The sequence below is a fragment of the Nycticebus coucang genome, chromosome 13 (assembly GCF_027406575.1).
Source record: "Nycticebus coucang isolate mNycCou1 chromosome 13, mNycCou1.pri, whole genome shotgun sequence".
Classification (NCBI taxonomy): domain Eukaryota; kingdom Metazoa; phylum Chordata; class Mammalia; order Primates; family Lorisidae; genus Nycticebus; species Nycticebus coucang.
The window spans coordinates 72,367,555-72,377,214 of NC_069792.1; the positions used below are offsets into that span (position 1 = coordinate 72,367,555).

Here is a 9,660-nt window from a genome sequence, read left to right on the forward strand (position 1 = left end):
TTCCCCAAGGATATTATAACCATTTTCTTACATATTTATTCTTTTAAAGATGATTTTTAAAAAATTACCATCATATGTAGGTATATTATAATTTATCATTTTCCTATTTTATATATATCTCCATTTTTTCCTATTACACATGATGAAAATAAATTTTTGTATGTGGCTTTGATTGTTAGAATAAATTCCTAGAAGTAGAATTATTAAGACAAAGGGTAAGAGTACATTAAGGCCATAACTAATGAATGATAATGATACTAGACTCGCCTCCAGAAAAGTAAAAATTCTTATTCCCCCAAGTATAAGTTGTCTGTATGTCACTGAGTTCAATTCAGAGAATTTTTCTTACCAAATTATAAGGGAAATTATCTTGGAATTTTTGACTGTGGGAGACTAAACTTAATAGCTTAATGACCATGTTAATTTTATTTTTTTCCCCATGTTCCTTTTTATTTAAAACTGGATTTTTGTGTTTTTCTTATCTCTTCTTATAATCCACAACTGTACCAGAGCACGTGAGAATGCAAATGTAATTGAACCATCAATACAATCGCCTCAATCAGATAACTGAATGCCCTGTATTCCCTGCTTTGTTCACTTCAACCTGGCAGGTGCTGTGCTGTATTATTATGAGGGAGCTGATAAAATTGATGGTTTGATAAGGAGAAAAATAGCTCAAAGCTCATAGTGGAGCAGAAGAGAATAAGAATGAATTATTTTAAAAAAGGCAAACAGAATTGTCTTTGATGAAAGTTAGTTGATGTTTTCACACATAATAATCACTCATCACTATGGAAAATCCTGCTTTCTAAAAGCTTGGAGATGAGGGTAGGGTAGTGGGGAAGGCTGAATGAAGGGAGGGTAATTGGTGGGACCTCCCCAGTTGTGTATAATGCAAGGGTACATGTCAAATCCATTAAGAGTAGAGTATAAATGTCTTTTATTTATCTATTTTTTGTGCCAGGGCTGGGTTTGAACCCACCACCTCCGGCATGTGGGGCTGGCACCTTACTCCTTTGAGCCACAGGCGCCACCCAGAGTATAAATGTCTTAACGCAACAGTTACGTAAGAGAGGCGAAGGCTATGTTAACCAGTTTGATGTAAGCATTCCAAATTGTATATAAAATCAGCACATTGTACCCCATAAATGCATTAATGTACACATTAGTGTACACATATTTATTAAAAAAATAAAATAAATTAAAAAAGATAAATTTCATAAGTGTAAAAGCTTGGAGGGCAGGTTCTAATTTGCATGTGGGAGGTGCTAGTGTAATAATACGAAAGGGCTGAGGGCAAGAAAATCCAGGTTTATGTTCACTAATTGTTAACACGGTACACATTATAATTGTCTCTCATAGTGGATTTTGGTTCTTTCAAGCCCTGGATCCAGTTTCATTCTTATCCTCACCACTAACAATGGGTCATTTCAAAATGCCCTGGCAGCTACAAGCTGACGCAGGCAGGACACGCTTTGTTTCAGAAAGCAGCAGTGATAGCTGGAAGTAAACACCATAGGTCTCCCAATTTATAAAAATTTTGCTTTTTACCTGTCAGAATCATGTTATCTGAGAGAGCTCCCCCCCCACCTTGTGTTCTGTGATATTTCCTTTCTTTCCCTGTAGGTGTTTAGTTGTTGTTTTTTCATTTTTGTTTTTTAGTTTTCCCTTGTAGGTGTTTTGATACCACAGGTGTTCGGGGGGCCATCAGCAGATACCCCAAATCAGGACTTAAGGAAACAATAAGAAGAGGTAGGGGCTGCCTTGAAAATGTCACTGCTGTGACTGCATGACACCTTCACAGATGTCTCTTGTATGGTTTGCTGATTACTGGTTGCCATAAAAAGAATCTTGCTTCATCGGTAGAAGAGCTACGAAGCAGCAAAAATTTTGTTATTAAACAGTTGGGTTCACTGGGTTTCCTTGGAGGATGAGCACTGTTGAAATGAGACCCTGCCCAGTTGAACCACCCAAGCAAAGTCCTTCCAGGAAACATGTTAGATTACTCACTGTTTCCACTCATCCTAAAAGTTTTTCTCTACTAAAAATACAGTCTTTTTGCCTAGGCCCATGGGATTGTGGACAAAAGTTTCCTTACTCAGAGATTGAGTCTTCTCATAGTTTTCTCCACCAGTGTGTCTGAAAAATGATGTATTAATACAAAACCACAGGTAAAATTTTAAGCAGCACAATGCTTAAATCTTAGAACTTCTATAGAGGCCCAGCTGAGGAAAATAACTTAGAAGTTTCTTTATTACCGCATGATTTTCTGATCAGGACAGCACCCTCTGTTTAATGTCTGAGAGTTTATTACTGGGCCTGGCTATGGTTTGGATGGCTGTAGTAGAAAGGTGATCTTCTTCTTCTTCTTTTTTTTTTTTTTGCAGTTTTTGGCCGGGGCTGGATTTGAACCCGCCACCTCTGGCATATGGGGTCAGTGCCCTACTCCTTTGAGCCACAGGTGCCGCCCAGAAGGCGATCTTTTATGAGTCCATTGATTTCTCTCTTTCATTTTACTCTGCGAAGTAGGAAAAACTTACCTTATTTTACAGATGAGTAAGGTGACATTAGTATAGGTGAGCAGCTTTTCCAAAGACCCATAGCTACCAAATGATTTACCAGACCATTTAATTCCAGATTTCTCTGGCTCCCAAGTAGAGCTGGTTTGCTTATAAGCTCACAAAACCACAGAATATACCATAACTAGGCAGGAAGGGGTTGTCTCAGTGAAGGGCAACTAGGATGCAGGGGACAGCTTTGGGGCCGCAGAAACAACCCTCACTCTTTTTCTACCTTATTGCCATGTTCGTATGTAAACTTTTACCTTTATCCAGAAGCTCTAGGGAAAAAGAAGTTAGTGGAGGAATAGAACAGTTCTGGCAAGAAGTTTCATTTCTGACTTGACAGGATATTTACCCAAGAGGAAACAGCTTTAAGTGGGAAGACACTGAATTATCTTCACTAGACAAATGTTACATTTTTGGTGAAATAGGTTTGAAAGTAAATCATGTTCAAACAATAACTGGAGCTAGATACTTCCTTTGTACATATCCTGTAACGTGACAATTTCCTGCCTCATTATAAATGTGTGTTATAGGTGATCTTTATGCAGCTAGAAACTAGACAATGTATTTACTGTGGTTAAATAATATATTTTGACTGTAATAATTTCTCTTTTGAACATAAGGTTCATATTTCCATCTGTCTTCTCTGTATATCTGCTAGAATTTTTCACACACACTCAGGCACCACATAAGGCCATTTAATCAGGAGGTACTGCCTACACAGTGATGGTCTCATAAATGCTCTTTTTGGCAACACGTGTACTAATATTGTAACATTACAGAGATTAGCATGGCTCCCGAACAAAGATGACGTGCAAATTCATGAAACAATGACATTTCTGTAAGATTATAATGGAGTTGACATTCATTTTGTTTAATGGTGTCTTGATGATCCTGACTGTGTGTTGTGTCTTAGTTTTTAACAGTAAGGTTTATCACATAGAGTTATGTACAGTACATAATACTTGATAGTAAACAGCTATGTTTACTGCTTGACATGATAAAGGTTTTATCATTTTAGAGTGTACTTATTCTATGTATGAAAGAAAATTAACTATAAAAGAATATGAAGCATATTTTTCAGAATGTATTCTAGAAGAAAGTGTTGTTACCATAGAAGATGACGGCTCCATGTTACTGCCCTGAAGACCTTCCAGTGGGACAAAATGTAGAGGTGGAAGACGGACTCTGTATTTGATGATTCTGATGATTCTGACCTTGTGTAAGCCTAGGCTACTGTTTGGGTTTGGGTTTTATTTTTTAACAAAAAAGTTTAAAAAGTAAATAAAAATAAAAATAGCGAAAACATGTAGAATAGGATATAAAGAAAACAATTTTGTGTAGCTGTGTAATATGTTTGTTTTAAGCTGTTATTGCAAAAGAGTCAAAAAGGTAAAAAAAATAAGAAGCTTATAAGGTAAAAAAGATATGGCAAGCTCCGGTGAATTTGTTATTGAATAAATACATTTTGAAATAAATTTAGTATAGCCTAAATATACACATACAGTGTTTATAAAGTCATTGTGTATTAACTCTAAGTAGTGCACAGTAACGTCCTAGAACTTCACACACACTCACCACTCGCTCACCCAGAGCAACTTCCGGTCCTGCAAGCTCCCTTCCTGTACCGGTGTACCACTTTTTATGTTTTATGCCATATTTTTACTATACCTTTTCTACATTTAGATATGTTTAGATACACAAATACTCACTATTGGGTTACAAATTGCCTACGGTATTGAGTGCAGTGACGTGTTGTACAGGTTTGGAGCCCAGGAGCCGTGGGCTCTCCCATGGCCTGGGTGCGTAGCAGGCTGCACCATCTATCTGGGTTTGTGTAAGTACCCTCCGTAATGTTCACACAATAGCAAAATTACCTAACAATGCATTTCTCAGAATGTGTACCCATGTATCTGAAAGTCATTATATAATATCTAGAAGTAAAAGGATTATTTTTATCTGAGCTAGCCTTTTCCCTTATTCTCTTCATTGACAAATGGCATTTTGTTGACTAAGTTTGAAATTGTAGAACACTGGTTGCATTCTTATCTTCTAACTCTCCCTTAACAAAAACAATTTATAAATAAACACATGTATATGTACAGACGTGTATATAAACGTGTGTGTGTGTACTCACTTCCAGGAATTAGCTTACAGATGGCAAATCAGAAATCTGTAGGGCAGCCTGGAAACTCTTGGGCAGGAACTGAGGCTGCAGTCTTGAAGTAGAATTTCTTTTTGCTCAGAGGTACCACAGTTTTACTTTTAAGATCTTTATGGTTTTTCAGTTGATTGCTTCAGACCCACCTCATTGTTGAGTTAATTTCCTTTACTTAAAGTTGACTGTAGATATTAATCATGTCTGCAAAATACTTTCACAGCAACATTAGATTAGGGTTCAATTCAAAACTGGGTATTATAGTCTGAGACTATTGATACGTAAAAGTAACAATTACACATCTATGATCATTTCTCAAAATTTTCTGAGTGTATCAGTGCATGTTTATCAGCAGCTACTGAATTCTTATTAGTTGCAAATACATTTGCTGCCATGGATATTCGAAGAGACATATATTCTGTCCTTAAGTCACAGTTCCAGAAATAGAAATTGACACTTAAACCAGGTATATTACAATCATTGTAGTATGAGCTACAATGGGACTGGAGAGGAAATAGTGACAAAGCTATAAGGGAGTTGGCACAGAGCTATTCCTATTTAAAATATCTCTCAATCTACAGTTTCCATCAATTGTCACTAGTTGGAAAACTGGAACACCTTCCTGACTGATCTTTCCACCTATCAGTCCTGACCTACTTCTACCTTGCCCCCAGAATTATTGTGCTCTTAGATAAATGACCATGCCTCTCTCTTGGTTAAGATGCAGTGGCACCTCACTGAACAGAGAATCCAACTTTCTTAGTATGGTGTAAAAATCCAGGGCTAAATGGCCACAATTGATTATTATTTCTAGCTTCATTCAACACTTCCTCTTCTTTAAACATCCACTCTGTTCTCCAAACACGATGGACAGCTCCATGTTCTCTGAACCTACATTTCTTGTCTTTTTACATCCAAACATTTTCGCACACTGTTCCCTTTGTCTAGCATGCTTCTTTTTCTGCTTTATCTAGAAAGAATTTGTTTCTTCTAGAGTCAATCTAAACGTCTGTGCATCTGTGATGATTTCTGCATTTCTGAGTACAGCTAATTGCTCCCTCCTCCCTACTTCCATTGTATGTTACTCAGGCATTGTCGTAACTCATATTGTACTGAAATTGTCTTTCCCTCTTACCAAACGATGAGGTCCATATTATTAATTTTACATGCTCTCACTTATGCTGAGAATCAAGCCTGGCACATGTTAAATATTTAACATATGTTTGACAATTGCTTTTAACATATGTTTTGACAATTGCTTTTAAAGAAGTGCTTTAATATATACATATTTTTTTTTTTGTAGAGACAGAGTCTCACTTTATCGCCCTTGGTAGAGTGCCGTGGCATCACACAGCTCACAGCAACCTCCAAATCCTTGGGCTTAAGCGAGTCTCTTGACTCAGCCTCCCAAGTAGCTGGGACTATAGGCGCCCGCCACAACGCCCGGCTAAGAAGTGCTTTAATATTACTCCAATTACTTAATAAATGTTAAAAATTAAGCCTAATATGCATTAGAACCATTACTGCAAATTGGGCATTGTTTCTTGACTATAAGATTAAGATTGCACAGAAATTATGAAGATTTTTGTCCAAGTCATTGTATTATCACTTACTATGTAATCTTTTTTTTTTTTTTTTTAAATAGAGTCTCACTTTGCTGCCCTTAATAGTAGGGTAGAGTGCCATGGTGTCATAGTTCACAATAACCTCAAACTCTTGGGCTCAAGCCATTCTCTTGCCTCAGGTTCCCAAGTAGCTGGGACTATAGGCACCCACCACAATGTCCAGCTGTTCTTAGAGATGGGGTCTGGCTCTTGCTGAGGCTGGTCTTGAACTTGAGCTCAGGAAATCCACCCACCTCAGCATCTCAGAGTGCTAGGATGAGCCACCATGCCCAGCTTTATGCAATCTTTTTTTTGATAAGCTTTTATTTTAAATTGTTCTCTGGCTTTATTAAGGTGAAATTGACAAATAAAAATTATGTATATTTGCTGCGCAAAATGTGGTGTTTCAACATATGTGTACATTGTGAAATAGTGAAATCAAGCTAATTACTTATTATATAATCTTTATCAAGCTAGTTTGTCTTCTCGCTGAATTTGGTTTCCTCAAATATTATCTACTCCACACCATTAAGGGAATAAAATTAAATAATTTGAAAGTTTTGTCAATGAAGGCACTATATAAACAACTGCTACTCACAGACCTTCTTCCTGCCCAGTGATCTTCGAGGCCCTGCATCAGTGGAAGGTGCGTCATTCCATTGTCAGATCATGGTTTTTTCTCTTTTTTATTAAGATAAAGGTCCATACAATTAGGCTACATTGTTTGTGTTTGTAAGGTAAAGTGACAGTGGTAGTTGAGTTCTTCACTCAGGAGAAGTGGCCCATAGCCCTACACTGTACCCTGTAGAAGTTTCTTTTCCCTTCTTGTCTTCATTTAAGAAATTACACTCCGAGAGACTTAGGAAAACTTGTATATTCCTCTCTTATTTGCATTTGCTGCATCAAGACCAAAGGCAACAACATCCTGATGATTTCCTATTAGGCATCTTATCATATGGTTATTTATCATCTTTTTTCCTTTTCCTGTATATTGGAAGGCTTAAATGACAATAAAAATTGCATTCAGAACAAACACTGAGATCTCTTTCTTAAGTGCGCATAAAATATGTGCCTTAAAACATTTAATGAGCTTCTATCTAACATTATGATATGCAAAAGAATAGAAAATAGGGCACCTAATTACAAAAAGCTTATGGAGAACTGATGCATTGAAACATTCTAATTGAGCACAACAGTGCAATCCATCAAGAAATGTCAAAAGCAGATATTGACTTTATTTTATGAGTTAGATGTATTTATATAGAAAACTTTATAAAACAAATTGACATTCATGACATTTGAAGTGTCTTCACACAGAAAAAAGATACTACTATTAACCTATTATAATTTTTAAAGGAAAGTAATATAACTGTGCTTCTCAAAACAAGTTATATCTACAGCAATAAAACAATCCCACCAGAAATTCTAGTTCCTTGCTGAAAGTTTTACAGAAAATATTTCTGTAAAATATTTCGTTGCCTCCTCTCCTAAACTCAATCTATGCTTTTATTACTCTTGAGAAAAAAATATGATAATTTAATGCAGGTGTGTATTTCTGAAGTTAGTATGAAATCAAAACAAATCTTACTGTACCAGGTAAAGCTGTTTGCCTTTTCCAAACAGTGCATATCTTAAATGATTGTGGTAAATGAGTTGTTTGCAATCTGCCACTGGATCTCACTCTTTGTGAACTGGAAGAACACTAAACAGCCATTCATTTTAAGGATGTTGCTCATGATTTTATTACACATCTATTTCTTGGATCATCAGGAAATGCCAATATACACTTTTATAAACAAGCTTCTGCATTTTCCTACTTAAAGGCTGTGCCCAACGTAAGTCCTTTGTTTTGTTGCCAGTTTAATTCACTATAACACAGCACTAAAGAGTATGTGCTTTGGAGCCAGCCTTTCTGGCCTCAAGTCACTTTCTAAAGCCAAGAAAAGGGGTGAACTTCTTTTTCTGAGTTGATATCCTCACAGAGTTGTCATGTAGATCAGATGGCCAGCATGTGCAAAGCACTTTGCAAAGTATGGTCAGGCACACAGTGGCACCAATAGAGCTATGGGTGTCTCCCTTGAGTTAGAAATCTACTGGAAAATATGAATGGTTTGCTCTGCATCAAAACTAAATGGAGATAACATGGGACAGAGTTATTTCTGTATGAATATTTAATTCTATGTTCTCAGTTTTATAAACTGCCTCTGGCTTTGAATAAAATAAAAATAATCTGAAAGTTGATGTCAAAATAGATAATTTGTAGTCACTGGCTCATCACAGAATGTTAGAGCTGAAAGAGTCTGTACATATGACCCAGGACAATCTTCTCTCCTTGAAAATAAGGCATCTAGGGTGGTGCCTATGGTAGGGCGCTGGCCCCATGTACTGGAGGTAGCGGGTTCAAACCCAACCCCCACCAAAAACTGCAAAAAAAAAAAAGAAAAGAAGGTATCTGAGTCTTCAAGAGATTAAGTGACATCCATGGTTGTGTAGCAGGAGCGTAGCAAAGTAGGGAGTGGCACTTTGGCTCACACAACTTTTTTCTTCTTTGGCTCATTTCTGCAGCAGCTTTGTCTAATCATTGGGGGAAACTAGTTTTCAAATGGGTTTAAAAATTTGTAACATTAAAAATATTAAAGACTTATGTGGTTGAATAACATATTTTATTGAACTGAGTACTGCTAATTAATTTTCATTCTTTATTTTCTAATAAAATGGAGGTATGGGGTGAGTTTATTTGCCATGAGCTGACTTCAATTAATTTATATGGTACCCAATGTAAGCACTCCCACTCTGCTCTCTGAGGACTTAGTACCAGGAGCGAAAGCTGGCATTCACATCAGAGCAGATGTGTAGTCTCTGCCTCCTTGGCTCGAGCTGCTGGTATAATCACTAGTCTGTGCTAACACCGAGTTTTGGATCACTGCCTTAAAAAAATAATAACATTCAGAGTGAGACTCTGGCTCAGAAATCCTACTTCAAAGGGAATGGTCTTTCTTGTATTTGGTTGATTAGAGATATTGGAAGGAGCAGACAGATTGAGTAGGTATGTAGTCAATATAATCTCCTTTCTCCCTGTGGGGGGATTGTGAGTGCTACCCATGTTGGAAAGTCTCCCCACAGATGGCATGCAGGTTATATATATATCTTTTGTCCTACAGGTCTGACTCTGTTTCATTTTCTTCTCTGGGTGAATAACGCCTATTTCCCAACTGGGATGGCTTTTCAGTGTGTGTGTGTGTATGTGTGTGTGTTTTGATTCTGAGTCTCCTAGCGAAGCTTAAGCAAGCAGCAAATGCTGAAATGGATTTTCCCAAAGTTTAAACACACTAAA

At 37.0% G+C, this 9,660-nt stretch overlaps 1 non-coding gene across 1 annotated transcript; it reads left to right on the plus strand.

Moving 5' to 3' along the window:
* The first annotated feature begins 3,302 nt into the window (after positions 1-3,302).
* LOC128564127 (U6 spliceosomal RNA) lies at positions 3,303-3,406 on the plus strand. Its single transcript, XR_008374003.1, has one exon. It is a non-coding gene; the product is annotated as a U6 spliceosomal RNA (small nuclear RNA).
* Positions 3,407-9,660: the final 6,254 nt, after the last annotated feature.